General features: G+C 39.4%; 1 protein-coding gene and 1 non-coding gene across 5 annotated transcripts in view; both read right to left on the bottom strand.

The window, feature by feature from the left end:
- The window catches only part of CSRNP3 (cysteine and serine rich nuclear protein 3), a 196,261-nt gene that overhangs the window by 36,797 nt on the left and 135,340 nt on the right, over window positions 1–24,124 (bottom strand). The window lies entirely within an intron of this gene.
- Window positions 4,324–4,430, bottom strand: LOC122688859. The gene has a single exon (XR_006339601.1). It is a non-coding gene; the product is annotated as a U6 spliceosomal RNA (small nuclear RNA).

Genomic DNA, 24,124 nt, shown 5'->3' on the forward strand with positions numbered 1-24,124 from the left:
ATTTCCAAAATATATAAACTCTCATTTTATTAAAATCTCAACATGGATACCATCTTAGGACCATATCGTTTTTTACCCGGAAAAAAAGGTAGTCGTCACTAAACATAAATATTCGCAGTTCTGGCTGCAGTCCAAGTTGTAAGCACTTTCCTCTGCTGTCTCAGCAATTCTCCTGATGTCAAAGACACATTAAAATAAATGGGAACCATATGGCTCCGCAGCAGAATACCCGCGCTCTTACAACCGAGAGGGCAATGCAATTCATTACCACCATCTGAGAAATATTTGGGGGACATGGAATATCTCAATGCAAAATAAAGCTGCATGAGGCAGGCCATTTGATTAAAACGCTCACACAATGACAGAAGGAGATATTTGCTATTCTTTGGCTCTACTAACCTGTTTTGCTGCTTTTTACATTTTCTCAGTACCACCATGAGCCTCCCCTGTTAGAAGGATTAAACAGCACTTCCCACCTGCTCAACGACTTCCCCACACTGTATCTCATCTGGCCCAACAATGTAGCCCCATCAAGCCTAATATATCATGATAATCCAGGCCAGAGCATCACTGAACAACAATAACAACAAAATGAAACAAAATCCTCAAAAATAACAAGAGCAACTAAGATCAAGTCATTCTGGAGAGGACTGGGTCAAAGGTAATGCACTTGAACTTTGAACTTTGCTAAGAATGAGGAAATCTGGAAGCACATTTCTTTTTTATATCCTTAACCGAAAAAGCCTTTACTACATTCACCCCAAACAAAAATCGAAATCATTAAAATAACATAAAAGGAAGAAATTCATCAATGCTGTATTACTGGCTCCATATGTCAGACATTCTAAATTTAAAAAAGAGATCTAGGGCTGCAGAGTTGGGATTAAAACGGAGTCTGGGAAGGCAGCTGGGAGTGGGGCAGCTGGGGTTACTATGGTACCTTCTGTTTCCTGGCTGTCAACGGAAGATTTGGGAGGGTTGTAAACATCGAAAAGAAAGAAAGAAAAACTTCATGATTCTTCTACAAAAATAGTCTTTTGTTGATTGAGCATATGCTTCAACTTCTCATAATCCTCTCATTGTCTGTTTTAACACTTTTAAAAACTACAAATAAGGAAACCACTTAAAGTATCATGTCTGGCATAAAATTACCACCCAATGTCTACTATTAATAGAAAAAATTAGTTGAGATTCAGCTCAAATGTCAACTTTAAGAAGCCTTTCATAGAATCCCTAATATGTGGTATGTGCTCTTTCTACACATTTCCAGAACACCCCTGACTTGGTACAGAAAATATGAATGTGTGTTTCTCCTCCACTGCCTGGTAAACACCTAGTGGGCAAGGAGTTCATTTTGCTCCCTGCAGAACCCTCAGGTTACAGCACACAGCTAGGCACTGAGGACTCACTTGATAAATGTTTGTGTAACCAAATTAGATGAATGAATAACTGAGCTATGAGGTACATATGTAAACGTATACATTTCCTGAATACATTTTCCTTAATTTTAAATGATAAGATGACATTTGACAGTTTTCCCCTAAAGCCTCATGGTCAATGTCTTCCTTCCTCCCTAGTTTCTAGTCACTTTATTTTCTGAAGGTACCCTTCAATAGAAAACATACTGAAGAGAGGACACATTGCCTTCATGGCTTCAGGGTACACATAACTTTTGTATTACAAACCATTTGAAATATGCTATATTTTCCATTTCAATAGATCTGACATAAAAAAACCCCAAAAAACAAAAAACCCTGGCACCATAATAAACCTCTAAATAATCCATTAATAATGAGCTGGTAAACCCATCTCTAAAAAGCAAGTAGCTGGTAGGGGAGTTACCTGAACATTATAAAACAGTTTTGAAAGAGAAATCCTGCTGATAAAACATCACTAATTGGTACTGACCTCTAGCAAAAACAAGACTGAAATTTGTGCCTTTAGCAGTTCACTAGTGATAGATCTAAAAAACAATTCTGTCTCTTGGTATTTAAATTATTATCTTTGCCTTAGCGTCATAACTATCCTGTAAAAATAAAATCATATCACACAAGATTTATTAATTTCCTATGGAATTTTATGATATACAGCCACGTTCTAAGACATCTAATTTTCCTCTTTTTGTGGTTGACGGAAATGAAAGTAAAAGCCATGGTTGTTGAGTTCCTGAGACAAATTGCAGAAGCAAGCAAGGAAAATTTTGAATTTTTATTGAAATACAAGAGCCAGACAGAACTGATACAATATAGGCTACTATGTAATTTGAGAGAAGGCAGTTATTTATCTTGTCTGGGACAATTTTACCCTACAACTAAAGAGTTGTCCTCTTAATATTTCGCAGATGGGGGCAAAAACATGAGTTTCTGGGTCAGAAACAAACTATTTCATTATTCACAGTATAAGAAGCAGAAGGAGCATCTTGTTTCTGTTGGTACTCCTTGTTCACCAGATTCTACAGGGGCAAGGTGGTGGAGCCAGATAGATGCTGCACACACAGTACGTTTGCATTGTACCAAAAGCACGAGTTTGGGAATCCACTGTTTTTCTTAGCAAGCAGTAAGCAAACCTGTTGTTCATTGGGAAGGAGACATTACCTCACCCTTCAGGGTGGTGGTGGTTTAGTTACTAAGTCGTGTCCAACTCTTGCAATACCATGGTCTGTAGCCTGCCAGGCTCCTCTGTCCATGGGATTTCTCAGGCAAGAATACTGGAGTGGGTTGCCATTTCCTACTCCAGAGAATCTTTCTGACCCAGGGATCGAACTCAAGTCTCCTGCATTGCAGGCAGATTCTTTACCACCGAGCTACCAGGATCTCTTTGTAGCTCACAGATATTTCCCTTTGAAAACATCTTGCCAAAGGAGAGAATCAGCCCAAAGTTCTTGGGAATGTATTTGGCAGTTCCCAGGAGTGGGCCTGGTTATGATTTGATATCACATCTATGGGGCAAATTGGGGGATAAAGGTGTCCATTGATATCCATGGGAAATTGGTTCCAGGACCCCCATGGAACCAAAGTCCATAGATACTCAAGTCCCTTAAGTAAAGCAATATAATATTTGCACATAACCTATGTACATCCTCCTGTATACTTAAAATGATCTCAAGATTTCTTACAATACCTTGTTGTTCAGTTGCCAAGTCGTGTTTTACTCTGCGACCCCATGGACTGCAGCATGCCGAGCGTCCCTGTCCTTCACTCTCTCAGAATTTGCTCAAACTCCCGCCCATTGAGTCAGTGATGCCATCCAACCATCTCATCCTATGTTGTCCCCTTCTCTTCCTGCCCTCAATCTTTCCCAGCATCACAATGTAAATACTATGTAGATTATTGCAAATATAATGTAAATATTATGTAAATAGTTGCCAGAGCACAGCAAATTCATGTTTCTCTTTTTAAACTTTCTGGAATTTTTTCTGAATATTTTGAATCATTTGTTGGTTGAATCCGCAGATGCAGAATCCACGGATATGGGGGGTAAACTGTGTGCATCCACATATACTCTCAGGTACCTCAGGATGTATAAAAACAGTCCCCCTTTTGGGATCTATGTTTTCCCTTTTCTATGCTACTCATATGACATATGGGTTGTTACAGGAAATATTTTTTCCAAAGCTAAATGTGACTTTGGGCTATGAAGGAGAGATGAAGGTATAAAAAGGTTTCTTTTCCTTCTACATTTTAGGATTTTCTATTCCTTGGGATGGAAGAGAAAAAAATGAGCAGAATGAGTATACAGAGTTTCATAAAAGCAGGATTCAACCCTGTCTATCTTCAAGAGCATCACTTCTCAATGATTTCTATGTTTCTTTTACATCTGGAGTGAGCTCAAACTTGGATCCTTGGTTCTCAGCATTCTCTACTAACCAGTTCCCTGACCTCCTCTCATGTATATATGGTCTTCAATGTCTCTAAGGTTTTCTTTTTAGTTAAAAAAAATGTTTTTACTGGAGTATAGTTTCTTTACAATGTTGTGTTAGCTTCTGCTCTACAGCAAAGTGAACCAGTTATATATGTACACATGTCCACCCTTTGGATTTCTTCCTCATTTAGGTCACCCAGAACACTGAGTAGTTTCCTGTGCTAAAAAGTGGGTTCTCATTAGTTATCTATTTTATACGTTGTTGTTGTCTGTTGCTAAGTCCTATCCGATTCTGCGATCCTACAAACTATAGTGTGCCAGGCTTCCCTGTCCTTCACTTTCTCCCTGAGTTTGCTCAAACTCATGTCCATTGAATCAGTGATGTCATCCAACCATCTCATCTTCTGTCACCCCCTTCTCCTCCTGCCCTCATTCATACATAGTAGTGTATATATGTCAAAAAAAAGTCTGGAACACTTCACAAATTTGCATGTTATCCTTGAGCAGGGACCAGGCTAATCTTCTCTGGATTATTCCAATTTTAGTAAAAGTGATGCTGAAGCCAGCACTCTAAATTCAAGTTTTAAGCGACTTTCACAAGCAAAGCATTCATCTCCAGCCCCTGCCAGGGACCAATTCGCTCACCAAAGGGAATTGGTGCTGGGAGATGGCATAAGGAAAAAAGTGAGAAGCAGAATCAATTTGAGGTCGACCCTGCCTTGACCCCCCCAGACTTCTGGTCTTTGATCAAGGATTCAGTAGGGATAACACAGGATGTTTTTTGAGTACTTGAATAATCTTGAGAGCGTTAAGGGACTATTATTGTTCCCAGATGGTAATGGATATAATTACTTTCCTTCGACAGAAGAAGTTACCCTCTTTTCTACAGCAAGCCACTGAAACTGAGAAAGCCTAGAGAAGGCCCTAGGTAGCTTTGAGCAAAGAGCTCTTCGGGGGAGGAGAGGTCTGGGTACAAGGATCCAGGGGCAGCTTAGGGGCATTAGGAAAAGATAAACCAAGACTTGGTGAATCATTGCTGTGATCCAGTTTAAAGTTTCATGCAATCTATTACTACAAACCACTGCTACACATTTTGACAATCTATACATAAAGTAAGGATATTTGTGCATAGGCCAGTTTTAATGGTAGAGGTGTGTAATCACAAAGTTTGAAAACTTACTAGTACACAAGTGTTGAAGCTGTAAAACTAGTAATGATAATTGGATAATTTTAAAATACTGCTTCTATTGATGAAGTTTTATTTGTGTGTTGACCATGTGCCAAGGCCTTTCTAAGAACTTCATAGGTATTAATTCATTGAATCTTCATACCAATACAAGCATTGTTGGAATAGGTAGACTGTTCAATTTTATAAATGAAACTGAGGTGCAGAGAGGTGAAGCGATTTACCAAAACCTCACAGCCAGTAGCAGAGCAGCCTGATGTGAATGCAGACAGCATCAGTCCAAGGCTCAAACTGTTAATCTTAACAATCTCCTGCCCATTCTTAGTTCTGGAATGGGCTAAGACTCCTTTTTCTCCCTTCTTATATTCCATGGCGTAAGTATGTTTTTCAGATCAGACTTTAGTCATGGATTGGCATCCATAAAAATAAAGAGGGCTTATGCAAAGGTATGGGCTTCCCTTGTGGCTCAGCTGGTAAAGAATCCGCCTGCAATGGGGGAGACCTGCGTTCGATCCCTGGGTTGGGAAGATCCCCTGGAGAAGGGAAAGGCTACCCACTTCAGTATTCTGACCTGGAGAATTGCTTGGACTGTTTGTCCATGGAGTTGCAAAGAGTCGGACACAACTGAGCAACTTTCACTTTCACTTTCATGTTCCATGAAAATCAGCTTTCAGGACTCAGAAAGAAAACCTCTAATTATAGCAATGAAAATCTAGCTGCATTATTAAGAAAACAGGAAGAGAGAAAGCAAGTTGCTTTTGTTTTAGAAGCAGTTAGAAGCAACATAGGTAGTAAACTGTTGTAAGCCTCTGCTGTTTTATTACCAGAATGCTAGTGGCCTGGAGCTATAAATCCTAATGACACAGGCTTTAAAGTCAGACACACCAGTAGGCTCATTGCTAACTTAGGTCAGTGACTAAACCCCTGCTTCTTTATCTCAAATTTCCTAGGGCTGTTGTTGAGTAGAGGTTATAAACATGAACCCTGAAGCCAAAGCACTCAGTTCAAATCCCGGGTCTGCCATTTGCTTGTGGTGTGACCCTGTACAAGTTACCTGCTCCCTCTATGACTCATGTATTAATATAAAATAGTTTTAATAATAAAACCCACTGTATAGTGTTATTACAAGGATTAAACAAATTAATATTTGCTAAGCATTAAACAAAGCTTGGCGCATATTAAGTACTATGCAAGCGTTAAATAAAAATAAAGAAATCAATAAATCATTAATATAATTTGAATTGACATAAATCATTTATATAGAGCAGTCGAGTATGTGAAATGGAGAGATCAATATGTGTTAACTATTCATTGGCAGGGACTAGTCCCACATGACAAGTGTTTTACAATGAAAATGCTCTATTCTGTATTTTAAGTGTACAATATTCTGGACTTTAAATACCTTTTTTTTTTCATTTTTGGTACATTTCTGTCATTGAGTATCTGACATACACCTAACATAGCTGACATATATATTTCGGGAATTACACAAGGTCCTAGGGCTGTAGCTGAATAAGAGAGAAAAGGTACCCCAAATGAGGTTTAGTCTAAGGAAGATGTTTTAGTCTTGATTTTATGAAAGAGAAAAAAGGGGCCCAGAGTGGTTCTCAGCCAAGGTCACGAGCTGGTCGATGAGACGCATGTTCTACTCTGTCTGGCTTCACGCTGGCGCCTTTTGCATTTCCCTGTTCTGCTCTTTCTCCTCAGGTGTCAGCATACATGCTTCACCATTCTCAGTTTTGCTCTTTCCGTGTCGTGGGTACTGCAAATCCTGTCTATACTTCAAAATTATAGGATTTAAGTAACACTTTTCTTTTACCTTCAACAAGAATTGATTTACATTTATCTGTCTATTCATTTCGTTACCCACCCATATTTATCACCATTAACCTGGGGCCAGATCACTAAGATAATGAAGATACAGTGATTTCTCATTATTCATAGATTCTGGATTTGTGAATTCGCCTTCTTGTTGAAACTTATTTGTAACCTCCAATCAATACTTATGGTACTTTCATGATCATTCACAGACATGCCCAGAGCAGCGCAAACTCTGAGTAGCCTCATGTTCTCAGCTGAGGCTGAACAAACTGATGCTTGAATCTGTGTCAGCTGTCCTATTGTAAACCAGCATCCTTCACATGGTATGTTTAATGTCACAGGATATGCACTTTGGGGCTTTTTGTTGGTCAGTTTGCTGTTTGAAATGGCCCCAAGCATAGTGCTGAAATGTCCAGTGTCCCTAAGTGCAAGGCTGTGATGTCTTGCTAGATAAGCTTTGTATGGGCATGAGTCACTGTGCTGTTGACTATGAGTTTAATGTTAATCAATCAAGAATAAAAATTAGGTTAGCTTCCCTGGTAGCTCAGAATCTGCCTGCAATGCAGGAAACTCAGGTTCAGTCCCTGGGTTGAGAAGATTCCCCCAGAGAAAGGAGTGGCAACCCATTCTAGTATTCTTGGCTGGGAAAGAAAAGCCTGGTGGGCTACAGTCCATGGAGCTGCAGGATTGGACACAACTCAGCAACTAACATTACCACTACTACCTTGAAACAGAAACACACTTAACAAAGTATGTATTGACCGGTGGATGAAAACATGACCACAGGCTCCCAGAAACCTAACCCTATATTTCCTAGGAACAGAGGTTCAGTATTTGCTAATTTATTGTTTGCTGCAACTTTATACAACACAACTACTAGGAATAATGAGAATTAGCCGTACTTTTTCTCTGTTCATGGGCCATTTTTCTAACAATTGACGGCTGAGCAAAGTTAATAGAAAAGTGACAAGAAGTGGCACTTAAGTGATTAAAATATATAAAAAGTGTTCAAACTCACCAATAATCAAACAAGTAAAAATCAAAACAATAACAAAATACATTTTTTCTGATTTAATTAGTAAATAATGCAAAATTGGAATAATCTTAAGTATGGCAATAGTACAAAGAGATGAGCATTTTTCTATACTACTGATTGGTATATAAATTATTACAACATTTTCAGAAGGCAAGTTCTCAATATATATACCAAGAACCTCAGAAAAGGTTTATCTTTTTTTTTGTTTTTTCAATAAAAATAATTCTGGATCTAGGAATTGACCTCAAGGATATAGTAATCAGGAGTTTTAAAAATTATGTGTCTAAACATGTTCATTAAGTTATGTATAATAATGAAAAACTGAAAACCACCTAAATGGTCAACATTGTAGAAATGGTTGAGTTAAAATAAAGCTTTGTCTATATGAAGGGATAGTTCTGTAGCCAATAAAATTAATAAGATTTTGCAGATATTTTAATAATACTGGAAATGCCTGATACAATGTTCAGTATAAAAAATAGGTTAGAAAAAAATGTTTAACAATATATAACAGCTATATAATAACACACAAAAGAAATACTGAGAAAATATACCACAATGTTAATATCGATCATCTTGGAGTGATAGTATCACAGTTCCACAAAATCCATTTCTTTACAGTTTTGAATTTTCCAACTTTTCTACAGTGAATGCCACAAAAAGCAGAAAACTTATAGACATAAATTCTCCACTTTGTACTTTAAGATCATTCTATAGCTTTTGAATGTAAGACAATAAAATTGTTTAATGCATTCATGAAGTGACATTACTATAAATGAGTCATCTTATACTCTAGCATTTATGACCATATGTTTCATATTTTCAAAGTTCCATTAAACATAACCACAAGTCCTTATATATACATAGATTCCATAGAGTATGTTTAAGACCCTAAACTACTCCAAAATGGTTATGAATGTGTCATTCCTTATATACCTCATCACAACAAGCTAAGTACTAATTCAGAGACAATGAGGATGAACCTAGAAATATGTTAATAACTTCATCTCCATTAGCATGCCAGGTATACAATTAGTCTGTTCTTTTTTCATGGGACATCCTCACAATCACTGGACAGTAGTGTTTCTACCAATCTCCACATAAAGATTCAGACGGTTTAAATCAGCCTCATTCTTGGTTCTGAATTCGAATTCCATTTCCTTTTCAGAACTGAAGTTTTCTTATCGAGAACCCTAGTCTCATTTAGTTTCCTCCTACTCAGAACTTGGTTTTATTCCTTCAGTTCCAGGCTACTTTATGAATAAGACTTGCTGAATCAACCAAGAATCAAAGCTCTATGACCTGCCTATTTCCTTGATCCCACAATATCTTCTGCCATACTTCTTTTCACCATAGCAGACATTTTACCTAAAAGGAAATAATTGGCCTAGATCAGAGCCATATGCCATGATATTGTGAATAGGATTGCTGATTTTCTTACATAGGGGTCAACCCTACTGCCCAGTCCCTACTGCCCTCAATCCACTAGTCATAAACCACTCCTGCTCCAGCATCAGTAAAAAGCAAAAGAATTTGTTGGTTATCAGTCAACTAATGCTTAATTCTCTAATTACTTAAAAAATAATACAAGAGTAGGAGAATTATCATGATGGAATTTTGGAATGGGTGGGAAAAATATCCACAGAGTCTAAGTTTTGCTAGAATTCAAATATATGTGTAGTTATATATACAAATAACATAGAGGTATGTCTAAATAGTTTTAAGTATCTGGTTGATTGCTAATTTGGTTCTAGTGAAGCCAAGGTTGTACATGGTAATAGTAATTACCTCTCCTGTGTTGCACATCAATGTTATATGTTATGAGAATTAAATGGGAGAGATGAACCTGAATAAGGCAAATACATCAGCACTCCTGAAAGCACCTCAAGGCATATGTCTATGATGGAGTTAGAATAGTTTTCCTCATATAGTTGGAACAGTTTTCCTTATTTCAATTCTCTGAAAATACACAGATCATCTTCCTATGTTATTCACTCCTTCAAAGAGTTCCTCACATAATTTATGCACCCAATTATGCAGGCACACATTCATATTTATTCATTCACTGAATAAACATATATTAAGCACCTATAACCCTGGCAATTTCTATGTGGCTTCCGCATAAATTGCCAAACTGCTGACATAATGAGTTTGCCACTGGCCCCACGCTGATAAGATAAGGATGTTCATTTGACCCAATGGAAGACATTGTTTTTCTTAATGTTTGTAGGAACACTACTAAAACAATGTCATGTGTTTACATAGATGTAGGAACTTGTTACAACAAAAACCAGGTTTCTTTACTCTTTAGTCTGCCACTCCCATGCTGTGTTTGAATGTTTGGGAGCAGAAGCTGGTGGGAGCTAAAGGGCTTTGCATAATGAAAGGATGTGCCTTGCAGCTCTCAGGGGAGCAATTCAGGAGGAAAACAGAGAAGTATAGAGGAAGAATAGAGCTAGGGAGAGAAGCGAGGTTGCACTTTTTATCATGCAACGATTACCTATGACTCTGAAACAGATTTTCAATTGTACAGAATCGTGTCATTCTTATCCTGGTGCAATCCTGGCGTGCTTGCATTGGATCATGACCACAACTCTGAGATGACTTCTGCCATCTGACACAAAATCTAGACCAGTCCAGACTAGTTTTACCATTAGGTGAGATACTGTGTGTAGGCAAGATAATATTACCTGATATGTAAATAGTATAACAAATAAGATTAGTGATTCAAAATAGCTATTTGTACTGCATGTATCAACAGTCTATGATGCCCTGTTTCTACCTGCATACAAATCACGCACTTGCTCTTTCTTACTTGCTGCCTTTCTTTCTGCTTCAACAAATGGCCAACCATTTTATTAAAGGGCCAACCAATTTATTAAAGCAGACAATTATCCCAGAGAGTAAACTCTCAGAAGTGCCTTGCGAATAAGGGTTACAGTTTCTGAAGACTTTGGAATTTGGTTTCCATTTAAAATTCCTTCTTTTCCTGGGAAAAAAAATAGAGGCAGGGTTTTGTCAACCTGAATGAATTAAATTGCCCCGTGTGGTACTGGGATACATTTTTGATATATATATACAGAGAGAAAAAGAGTACCAGTTTCTCCAAGTTCCGCCCTCTCATCTCCACTGTGATCACAGTGTTTTTCAAACAGAAAGCTACAGGATGAACCTCACTGGCGCCCCGAGGGCCCAACCTCCCCGCACTGCTCTGGCAGCTCTCCCACTCATCAGACCCTCTGCTGCCGGGTTCTCAGTGTGGACAGTAATTCACAAAGGAGAGCAATCAGCTCCCTCTGCGGAGAACGCCCGGAAGGAACTCCAAGCGCCTTCTCCCCCAGCTCCAGGCTCTGCAGGGAAGGCTCTGCTCAGGACCGCACTGGCCAAGCCCACCAGTCTGCTGGGCCAGGAAGGCACCAGGCTCCGTGAACACGCCAGCGGACACCAAGATGAACAACCTGTTGTTCCTTCCTAGACAAATTGACAATATAGCAAGGAACACAGAAGTACCTAAAATAGCAAGGCAGCAAGGCACTAGAATGGCTGTCCTCTAGAGGTCGTGTTAGCTGTAGTTCTCCGACACTAGTGTGCAATAATTATCGCCTAGCAGGTAAGTTTCTTCATGATGATGAGAGCAAGGAGCGTGCTTCACGTCTTTATCTTTTCAGCCCCTAGCACAAGGCCTTGCACACTTCCTCGTGTAATCCAGGTCTCTGCTCACGTGCCTTTTGCTCAGAGAAGCCCATCCATCTTTCTTCAATCCTTTCCCTCCTTTGTTGTCAGAGTCCCCATCACTGCCTGATGTTATACATTTGTCTGTTATCATTATGACCATCAACATATAAACCTGCAGGGCCTTATCAGTCTTTTTACCACTGTATCTTTGGTGCTGGAACATTGCAGAAAGCGTGCTCACTGCATATTTTATAAATAATATTTTACAACAAATAAATAGTTGTAGAATGAATGGATTGCTTTAATATAATTATAATTATAAACGAAGTAGGGAATGCTATGAAAACTCAATAGAGAAATTCATCTTAGCTACTGAAGGACCAGGAAAGGTTTTATGGAGCAGGGCCTTGGAAGTGTGGGTAAGATTTCAATACTGAAAAGAACCCCAAGGTTGCCAGTGGCAGAACACATTTAGGGACCACAGAGTGGATGGTTGCAGATGAAGTTCTGTTTATACTTTAGTTACTAGTTAAGTTTAACAGATATTTACTGAGCATCTGCTATGTGCCAGGCACTATTTTTAGCACTGAGGAAATAAACACAGGAGTCAGACACAATACAACACAGAAGAGACCAGCTTGGTTTTAAACTCAGATCTTGTGATCAGGAGACTGGATTTTCAGTCTGTTGTCAGCAGGGTGTCTCAGAAAGCTTGTAAACAAGGGGATTGAGGTTATTAGGTAGGAAACAAAGAAAGGCATTAGAATGTTGAATAAAGCAAGACTAAAGAAGCTCCAATTATCAGAAGAGATTTCTTTCTTCTTGTAATTAAAAAGTAAATATTTCCCAGGCTGGTTCATAAGAAATTCTAGAAAAATAACAAGATCAAAATATGATGAATGCCAGAATCTGAGGTTTCATGATAGACCATTGCATTCTTCCTTAAAGACAGAAACCCAAAACCTGCTGACTCTGGGAGGTTAATGATCTGTATTCCAATGTAGTTACAGGTGATTTAAGTGATAGAAACAATAAAAGACAGTCCTGGTTGATTTCTTTTAACAATATTATTGCATTATTAGCCCTTTGGAGTGAGCATCCCTGCTTTTTAATCACTTGAAATGGTATTATCAGGTAATGACAGAGATGAAGGCTTTCAGAGACAAGGAATCAGCTTAACCGTTCAGTGAGCATCTGGTTCACTCGGGTGGTCCTTTTGCTATGTTTAAGGTGACAGGAACATTTGCATTAAGCATGACATGAAAGACTGGTCAAATATCACAGACTGTATTAAAAAAAGAGAAAGAAAATAAACATTTTTCACATTTATACCATAGCGCTCAGTGTTTTTCAGGTTTTATCTCATTAATTCTTGGCACAGTCCTACAAATGAAATAAAGGGCTTCTACTCTGCAGATAGGAAATGGAAATTGACAGCTGCCTAAGTCGCTTCGTCCATGTTGTTCAATTAGACTGGAGAGTGCAAATTCTGATAAACACAGTAGCAAAATAAAAATGTAGGCGAATCATGAGGTACGCCACAACCATATTTATTGGGACTATCCCATGAGGAGATATTAATTTAATCCAAGGTTTTGTTTTTTTTTTAAATGCATCACAGTCAAGTATTCTACTGGAGAATTTCTTCAAACACAAATGGTTTCAATTTGTTGATTTCTAGATTTAGATTTGAAAAATGTAAATGTAAGACTCTCAAATCCCATTGCAGGGAGAGACTGTTGAAGAAAGAGAAAACAACATTTGGTTTTTCTTATTTCACTTTCTTTTTTCTTAATAGGATGTCAGGCTTGTGACATTGCTAAGAAAATACAAAGAACAGTTTCTCACTAAATTCAGAATTAATACCTAGGCAGTATTCTAAGCATTTATACAGTGCTTAATGGTATTCTATTATTGCTAGTGTGAGGATGGTCATATTTCATTATTGTTTCTAGGTTTGACCACACTGCACAGAAATTGTGAAAATATTCCAAGCAATTCTCGAGTTGAAAGCTTTAAGTGCCAACAGTATTTGAACTCATCACTTTGAAATAGGTTCATGCATATTTTATTGCAAGGGTCAACAAACCTTTTTTCTGTAAAGGGCCAGATAATAACATTTTGGTTTTGCAGGCCATTCTGTCTCCTGCAGCTATTCCACTCTGCCATTACAGTGCAAAGGCAGCCACAGACAATGTGTAATGTGTAAATGGATAAGGATGGTTGTGCTCCAGTCAAATTTTATTTACTAAAGCAGGTGACAGGAGAGGCTAGGCTTGCAATGACTGTAGTTTGCTGAACTCTGAATTATAAAATAGATTACTGCTATAAAATATCATTTAAACAGAAGCCATATTCTGATTGCCTGATTACTAGTTTGTGCAACTAATCTGTTTTCACTGCTGCCTCCTTTATTGGGTTGAGGTCTTTCAGAGCATGGAGTGCATCTGGCTCTCCCTTAATATCCCTGGTGTGTTAAGGGCAGCACAACTGGGTGGTTGCCAAGGGTTCCTACTAGGGCATCCATAACGGGGTATTAGAATATCACAGGAATAAATAAAATATATGTGCCAGTAAAGCTGGATTTCTAGAGACTGGCAACTTGTAAATTGGTCTCATTCCCACTAAAGTACATAAAAAAGCCTTCACTGTCACCACTTATCTTTGTAGAGGATACGCATGGCACACACCCCAGGCTGCTCCTTGCAAGGAAAGGAACAACCATTTCCTTGCACACACAGTGCCCACCCCCACCCAGCTACTAAGTCAGTTGCCTGAAGTTGTAGTCACTGGGAGCTGAAATACTGGAAGTGCCTGATATATGGCATAACTACTGTTTACCAGGAACATGTGATTTATTTTATCATTTAAATTAAAAACCGTCTTCTATGCCTCCTCAGAAGTGATCTGGTTCAGAAAATTGCAATAGCGAGGCAATTACATTTAAGTTGTAAAGCTATATAATGTGTAGTGCAGGTAATAAATCTCTCATTTTAAACATAATGAAAAAGGTATACAAATAATTGAAAACCCTGGCTCTGGTAAGAGGATGTGGAACAAACAGTTCATCTCCCCAGGGCATCCACATGTTCCTGTGTGTCCCCGGGTAGGCTTTCAACAAATGTTTGTTGAATGAATGAGGGCAATAGGCCTTTGCTCCACCAGTTTTGAGGGATCGAAGGGCTGACATGGAACATGTTGAATATTAGCAATTTTATAAGAGATATAAAAGAATTTCTGATAAAATTCCCACTAGAGGATAGCTGTGCAAGGTCAATGTCTCTTAAAATTGTGCTGAAATTCACAGTGAGGGAGAGAGATCCGTGTCCGGGGTAAATATGAAGTGTCTACCTTATTTTTCATCTGGTATCTAGGAGAAAAAGAGATGCTGTGGAAGAGCAGTTTTGGGGAGGATCCTGGAGACCCAGGCTGGAGAAATTATTGGCGTCCAACTGAAGGGACAAAGCTCCATGGCAGGTTCTCATGAGTACCCAAAACGTGTCCACCACTTGCTACAGCTAGTGCCCCAGGGAGGATGTGCGCTAACAGGAGAAAATACGGTGGATTTCAAAGTGATTAAGGAAAAGGCATTACAAATGGGTAAACCAAGAAAGGCAACAAAGCAGGGTGAATAAACACTGGAGGAAAGGGAATCAGATTTAGCAGTAGAAGAAATAAAAACTGCAATGCTAAATGCCGTTTTAGAAGAAAGAGAAAAGACCAATCCAAAATATGTATGCTTGATTAAGATTAATATATTGTTCACTAAAAACACTAGAATTTAATTTTTCAGGCAGAAAAGGAGACAAAAAGGAGCTTTAAAATGTCTTTAAAAATCAAAGAACAAGCACCCTCAGATGGTGCACCGCAGGTCTTATTTTAGTCTATATACAGATATGAAGATTAAGCTTTTGTATAGTCTGTTGAGATTCTTTGAAAGAAAGCTTGTTTTAAACAATCAAACCCACCTGACTACAAAAGAAAAAGCTGCAACCTTTCTTTTAAGTGGTTGAGAACTGAACCACAGGAAATCAGCTTAGACTCCTCTAGATCTGAGAGAAGGAAGAGTCTGCTGAATACAGCAGGCAGGGCGTCCGGGATTAAAAGGGAATCAATGAACAGTAGAGTGCAAAATGAAGATAAATAAAGATGAAAACTTTTAAATGGAATAAAGAGAGGGTGATCAAATAGGACTAATGCTCAGCTGATGCTTCAGGTTTTCCCAAACCCAGTAATTTGATGGTTCTGGAGTTTCATGTTTACTAATTCGGTTTCTGAATCAAACATAACTAGAAATAGCTTCACTTCTCACTTGGAGACTATATCACGCTATCTGGAGGAAGATTACACTCTGCCTCTGACTCTGCCCTCTCTCCTGACTTGACAGATACCCAGATGACCTTATGATGCTTCAGCTACTTCACAGAGATAGATGGATCACATGCATCCTCCTGAATTCAAAGCATGTGGGAGAAAAATCATGGGTGCTTTTCCTATGTGAAAGAGGTGCATGAACTGGGGCATAAGAAAGCACAGCTACTCCAAGTGAAGTGAATATGGGAGAGTTCCAGGGTCATGGGATCCACTGTTGTTGCACATTATTTAATGAGTCAGGAGGAGGCAAATGGTGAACATACACAGTGGTCCTCTATCTATCCATGGGACCCGAAGCAGAAAGGAGGAGGAACATGAGGAGAACAACTTGGTGAGATCCTGAAGAAGCAGATCACCCCTCTGAGCAGGGTCATATGTGATCCATGAATATGTTCTCAAACTTAAATGTGTATCACACTCTAATATGTATCCATAAATTGAACAGGCGGAGGCTAAAAACAACCCATTCTCTTCTTCAAGAATTCCACTGTGGCTCCAAGAGAGGGCACCAAAAGCATGGTTTGCATGTGATGCAACCAAGTGCAATGTGAAGGGAGAAGAGGGTTTTCAAAATGGAGAGACTGTCAGCGTGTCTTTTTAGATGAGGGGGAAAAGACTATTTCTAGCAGATTGCCACAAACAGTTTCTCAGTAAAAGTGGACTATGCCTACTTCAAGGGTCCAGAATGAAAGGGAACCCAGGGAAGCTACCTGTGGCTACCCCAGCACAGCAAGAGGAGCTAGAGCGAAAGGGCTTGCAGGTGGGATGGCAGAGGATTTCAGGCGATGGAAAGCTCAGCTCGGATGACACAGAGATCGAGAAAATGGAAAGGAAGTGATTGCACCTGCTGAAGAGAGGAGACGGGTAGGCTTATATCAGAGGCAGAGGTCTTCTCAGGCTCTGAGGAGAATATTGAAGGGGAACATCCAGCCCAGTTAAATGGGTTCCACAAGGTCTCAACACTGTCAAGTACTGGGTGACAAGAACAGTCTTTAAGGTGGTAGTAAAAGAGAAGAGTCTCACAGGCGCTGAGGGGTGTTCAAAGGAAGCCATGAAGAACCTCTTCTCTAAAGTGCGTGAAAGCATAAAGCCAGAATAAGCAACGTGTATCACATCAGAAACAAGGAGGCCAGAGACGCCGTCTATACAACGACGAGGGGAGTGCTGCTGGAGAAAGGAAGGAAGAAGCTGTTCATTGTGCTCCTGGGGAAGTGGGAGGGGACTGGGGGTATGGAAAACTAGAGGCAGGAGTAGGGATTTTCTATGGTTTGAGGATAAACATAAGTAACTTTATCCTTGTGTCAAAAAGTTTGGCAGAATAAAGAGTTTTCACACTGGGAGAGGTTGGTCCACCCTGGGGTGAAGCTACTTGGCCACTGGGTACAAAGAGGAGACAGCGGGGGCAGTAAAAGGTGTTGGCATCAGGCTCAAAGAACCTGTGCATCTTGGCAGTGAAGCAAAACAGGAAGTTTTAAGATGTGTGCAGCTCTCACTGATTCTTTGCACAAGGAACTATCGAGTGTTAGCAGCACACGAAAACTTTGAAGAAGACAATATTTATGCACCTGAAATATACCAATCTGTATGCACTGTCAGAATTAACTTAATAGTTACAAGCTTTTGTGTTAGTTTCTACTAAATCTTGCTTTTGGCCGTTTCTACTCTCCTGCCTAGAATATTCTTATCCCAGAATAACCACATTGCTCCCTCTGTGCATTGCTCCTTATTTATTATGGGTCTCCGCTTAAGTTTTACATTCTTGGAGTGGTCTTGTCTTTCCTTCTTTTCTTTCACGTTCTCCTTCCCCCTATTTTATTTTTCTTTAAAGTGCTTACAAGATATGTATATTCATTATCTGCTTTCCCACTAACATGTTGGTTCCTTGAGAGCAGGGTAACATCTGTCTACCCGAGGCTGTGCCCTCAGAACCTAGAACTGTGGCCAGCACATAAAAAGTACTCCATAGGGACTTCCCCAGTGGTCCAGTGGTTAGGATTTTGCCTTCCAGCTCAAGGAGTGCTGGTTCAATTCCTGGCTGGGGAGCTAAGATCTCACATATTTCATGGAAAATAAGCCAACGGTTAAAAAAAAAAAAAGAAGCAATGTTGTAACAAATTCAATAAAGACTTCAAAAAACGGTCCACATCAAAAAAATCTTTTAAAAAAACATGCTACATAATACTTTTTTGAATGAAAGAACTGATCATTGACCCCATATTACAAGTGAGAAAATGAACTCAGAAGTTTAGTAACTTGGCTAGGACACAAACAAAATGATGGAGTCAGGAACTGAAATCGAAGCTTTTGGACTGTTATGTTGTTTCAATTACTCTGTGTGACCTCTTTAAAAGCAGAACACGTATGTCTGCAGGGCAGTGTGACACAGTGTTGGCTTCCCAGCCAGACTGGGATTTCAATCCTGGCTCAGCCACTATTTAGTTCCCCACCTTCTTCAGGCTTTGTAACCTCTCTTGCCTGTTTCCTCTTTGTAAAACGAGAACATCTACCTCACTGGGATGTGGAGATTAACAAGTATAACATCTGGCACCTAAGCAATTCCTAGTGAATGGTAGGTGAGACTACTGGAGTGGACAGAAGAAATAAAAGAATGAGGTGTTAGGAAGGAGGAGGAACTAGGGAAAGGCTGGGAAGGAAAGGTGAGAACTTCGGTGTGTTTGGCTTTCCTTGAGAGCTGTAGGATGGAAAGAAGGCTTCTTGGTTAAGAAGCAGAAACCAGGCAGCTTTTGTAAAGAGGGAGGACCTCTAAGGGGAAATTTATGAGGCCCCAGTTTAACAATGGAGGAGAGCAGCTGGCCAACAGTGGACTCGGTAGATACCACGGTACCTCAGAATGGGCGAACCTTCATAAAGTTGCAGTGATATGGGATGAATAAGTCTAGACAGCTAAAAGTACGACATGAAGACTCTACTTAATACTGTACTGTAGACCAGAACTTTGTTAAGAGAATAGATTTTAGGTGCTCCAATCACACACACACACACATAGTAACTATATGAGGAGATGGATATATTAATTAGCCTCACTAGAGAGATCATTTCACTGTATATGTATATAACAAGACATCATGTTGTATACCTTCCATATATACAATTTTTATTTAAAAATTACAAAAAAGAAAGGGTATCTTGACCCTTTATGGTAAAAATGAAGAAAATCAAGGTGACATTTTAAAAATATATCCTACATTGAATGTATACTTTAAAATGTTGATTTTATTTTATGTGAATTTCAGCTCAATGGGAAAAAAATACAAGACGGGGAAAAAAAAAACAGGTGAACCCACAGAACATTTGTTGTAATTTAAATCCCTGAAAGTGAGGAAATTGTGAGCTTACATCAAAGGGGGAAAAAGGCTGCCTTTGGAGGCCATTTTAGGAAGAAGAAAGGGCTGGCTTGACAGAAGCCCTCTGTGTGATTCTGCAGCGCAGGCACGGAGGCTTTGTTCATGTCCTCAGGAGGTCCCACGGAACCAGGCTGGGGTGTAGATACACAGAATCCCAACACAGTTCTGTGTTTTGATAAACCCTTTAGCTTCTGAATATATAGGGCAAAGCCTAAGGTAAATAAAATATTTAATAAAATGTCCTTATTAAAAAGACCAAATTTTATAAAATAAGGGCTATTTTCCTTCTGCTCTCTCCCCCTAAATTCCAGGATGACTTTTCTGAATTATCTTTAGGGCCCAACCCAGGATGAAAGAAGAGACAAAGCAACTGACTGGAGTAACAGAGCAGGCAGCTAGGACTCTCGTCATTGTTTGCAGGGACTGGGGGAGGCGGGTGCGTGGCAAGAGGAAGCTCCAGGGAGGAACGGAAAAATGAGGCTGATAGACTTCCTGTGGAATCCAGGGAAATGCTAGACAAGGAGAACATAACTTTTGCAGAGAGGAGACAGTAAGGGTCATTTCACTTGAGGTTGCTCTAAAATAGAAAGGAAGGGTGTTAGAAAAAGTGATGGTAAGAGACAAAAAGCTGAGGCAACAGCCACCTATAAGAGGAGTCTGAGGTTCAAAAGTGGACACTGGAGGAGAGGGAGAGAGATAAATGACATCACACCACGATATCTGATAACTGAAGACTCTGCTGGGCGAGGACATCAAAGAACCAATAAACTAAATGTCATACAAAAGGCCTGGGCAAGACTCTTCAGCAAGGTGAGGGACAAGTGGATTTAAAGGCAGGAGGTCTGGGTTGGAGGAGGAGAAAATGGGATGTTACAGGTGTAGAATAGCATAGAGGCTGGTAGTTCATTTGCCAATATTTTGAATACTTCTCTGCTAATGTCATTTCAAGCTAGTCACCCAGCCTCCCGGACAGTGAAATGGGGTGATGAAGTGTCTAGGTTCTAACCAGTGGGGATGTGCAAAAATCATATGGGCAATTTCTAGGTCTTGTGTTTAAAAGAGGTGTCTTTCTCCTCATCATTCTTTTCTTATTCCCTACCCATGAGTGAGAATGTGAACAGGGTGTCAGGAGACCATACAGTCAACCTATAAATTGTATATGAAATATCAGAGGTCAACAGGATAGAAGTAGCCCGACTTCCCACAACCAGGGAGCCGCCAAAAGGGCAGTGGGCTGCTTAGGCTTAGACCTTTATGTTTAGAGTGAAACAAACTTTTATTTTCTTTAAGCTACATAATAACCTTAACCGTAAGCTATATTCTATAGTGTAGCTAAAGTGGCTATTATTCTGTTATATCAACCAAACTAATACATAGATACTAAACAGAAGGCTTAAATATAAGCCTCTCTTTAACATACTATTTTTAAAATATATATTTGACTCTTACAAAAATATGCAGACCCAGAACTAACCCATCAAAAGATCTATGAAGCCAGATGTCAATTAAGGAGAGTCAGCTGGATAATGATGTGGTGGAAAATACATGTACGAAAGAAGGAAAATGGGCTATTAGAATTGAAAATATTTATTTGCAAGAGAGAACCTTTTGAATTCAATTTGAGACATAGTCTGTTTTCTCACTGCCACAGTAACTTCTGAAATTATTTTTCAAAGTGGAAAATATGGCAGAATACAGTAAGATGCCTATTATAAAAGAAACATTTAAAAATAGAATAGAAAGACCAGAGCAAAGAGGGAACTTCTACCTGCCTTTCAAGATCTGTAGGAGTAGTGGAGGTGATGGAATTCCAGTTGAGCTATTTCAAATCCTAAAAGATGATGCTGTGAAAGTGCTGCACTCAATATGCCAGAAAATTGGGGAAATTCAGCAGTGGCCGCAGGACTGGAAAAGGTCAGTTTTCATTCCAATCCCAAAGAAAGGCAATGCCAAAGAATGCCCAGACTACTGCACAACTGCACTCATGTCACACACTAGTAAGGTAATGCTCAACATTCTCTAAGCCAGGCTTCAACAGTACAGGGACTGAGAATTTCCAGATGTTCAAGCTGGGTTTAGAAAAGGCAGAGGAACCAGAGATCAAACTGCCAACATCCTTTGGATCATTGAAAAAGCAAGAGAGTTCCAGAAAAACATCTACTTCTGCTTTATTGACTGTTGCCAAAGCCTTTGACTGTGTGGATCACAATAAACTGTGGAAAATTCTGAAAGAGATGGGAATACCAGACTACATGACCTGCCTCTTGAGAAATCTGTATGAAGGTCAAGAAGCAACAGTTAGAACTGGAAATGGAACAACAGACTGGTTCCAAATAGGGAAAGGAGTACGGCAAGGCTGTATACCCTGCTTATTTAACTTATATGCAGAGTACTTCATGAGAAATGCTGGGCTGGATGAAGCACAATCTGGAATCAAGACTGCCAGGAGAAATATCAATAACCTCAGATATGCAGATGACATCACCCTTATGGCAGAAAGCAAAGAGGAACTAAATAGCCTCTTGATGAAAGTGAAAGAGGAAAGTGAAAAAGTTGGCTTAAAACTCAACATTCAGAAAACTAAGATCATGGCATCCGGCCCTATCACTTCATGGCAAATAGATGGGGAAACAGTGGAAACAGTGACAGACTCTATTTTGGGGGGCTCCAAAATCACTGCAGATGGTGACTGCAGCCATGAAATTAAAAGACGCTTACTCCTTGGAAGAAAAGTTAAAACCAACCTAGACAGCATATTAAAAAGCAGAGATGTTACTTTGCCAACAAAGGTCTGTCTAGTCAAAGCTAAGGTTTTTCCAGTAGTCATGTATAGATGTGAGAGTTGGACTATAAAGAAATCCGAGCGCCAAAGAATTGATGCTTTTGAACTGTGGTGTTGGAGAAGACTCTTGAGAGTCCCTTGGACTGCAAGGAGATCCAGCCAGTCCATCCTAAAGCAGATCAGTCCTGAATATTCATTGGAAGGACTGATGCTGAAGCTGAAACTCTAATACTTTGGCCACTTGATGCGAAGAACTGACTCATTTGAAAAGACCCTGATGCTGGGAAAGATTGAAGGTGGGAGGAGAAGGGGACGACAGAGGATGAGATGGTTGGATGGCATCGCCGACTCAATGAGTGTGAGTTTCAGTAACTCTGGAAATTGGTGATGGACAGGGAGGCCTGGCGTGCTGCGGTCCACAAATTCTCAGAGTTGGACATGACTGAGCGACTGAACTGAACTGAACTGAGGAGTAGGGGAACATGTTAAATGATCTAAAGAAAATTCCCTACTTGGTAAAGTTGATGGCTCTAAGGTGAAAGTGAAAGTTGCTCAGTTGTGTCTGACTTGGCGACCCCATGAACTATACAGTCCGTGGAATTCTCCAGACCAGTATGCTGGAGTGGGTAGCCTTTCCCTTCTCCAGGGGATTTTCCCAATCCAGGGATCAAACCCAGGTGTCCCGAATTGTAGGCAGATTCTTTACCAGCTGAGCCACAGGATGGCTCTAAAGAGAAAAATAAATATTCAAATCCTTTGTGGAAATACTTAATAGCATACTTACATAGAAATATCAAATGGGAAGTCAAAACAACGAGATGCAAGGAGGAAACAAGAGTAAGGCAATATACTTTATATGTCACAGGTATGAGGATGAAAATGTGTTTAGACTTTAATTAATCTATTTAAAATAGATAAAATTTTTTTCAATGGTACAAATTATTAAGAACAAGGAAAGATAGAGAATTTGATGAGAACATATATTAAGCTTTCTTTAATAAAGGAATACTATTATTTGCAGCTAAATAAAAACAAAGTAGTTCATATATCCCCTCATCCAGATGATCTTCTTGGTCCATATTCTTTTAAACAGAAATATTCTGCTTCTGCACTGCTTCACACATCTTTCCTTACTTCTATGGACTCATTTTATGCTCCATTGAAAAATGTTTGCATCTTCATTTCCAATCACTAAAATTGGGAGTTTTTTGAGGGCCAAGTCATGTTTTATTTCTTTGTGTCTTCCATTCTGAGCATATCAAACGAAAGAATACTTGAGGACAATGTTGCCTGCTGGGAGGAAAGTGAGATGAAAAGCCAGAAAAGAAAGCCAAAGCTGGCATCAATGGTATTTCAAAAAAGGATTGAAGGAAGTGAGCAGAACACAAATAATAATATTTTGGTAAGACGCCCGCAGTAAAAGCTGCCAAGAACAGCTGTGGTTGGACAAGACTCAGCATAGCACCCAGGACTACAATGATCCACAACTGCTTACCAAGGATGGTATTTGTTTAGTTTGGCGTCTGATTTCCAGCTTAAGATGTATCATAAGGTGACCATATCCATATGTTCTTTCAAACATCAGGGAAATAAAGTAAGAAAAGCAAGGTTACTATTTGATGGTCATTGCTCTCTTAAAGTATAAGTTTGAAAAGAAGCAAACTAGAAAAAGACCCACTAAAGAATTGATCATTACATATATTATACTATATATAATATATAATCATATATAATACAATATAATTATATAATATATAATCATCATATATATAAATCATTACATATTCCCTGGTAGCTTAGCTGGTAAAGAATCCACCTGCAATGCAAGAGACCCTGTTCAATTCGTGGGTTGGAAAGATCCACTGGAGAAGGGATGGGCTACCCACTCCAGTACTCCTGGGCTTCCCTTGTGGCTCAGCGGGTAAAGAATCCACCTGCAATGCAGGAGACCTGGGTTCAATCCCTGGGTTGGGAAAATCTGCTGGAGAAGGGAACAGCTAACCACTCCAACACTCTGGTCTAGA

The sequence above is a fragment of the Cervus elaphus genome, chromosome 33, assembly GCF_910594005.1.
Source record: "Cervus elaphus chromosome 33, mCerEla1.1, whole genome shotgun sequence".
Lineage (NCBI taxonomy): Eukaryota > Metazoa > Chordata > Mammalia > Artiodactyla > Cervidae > Cervus > Cervus elaphus.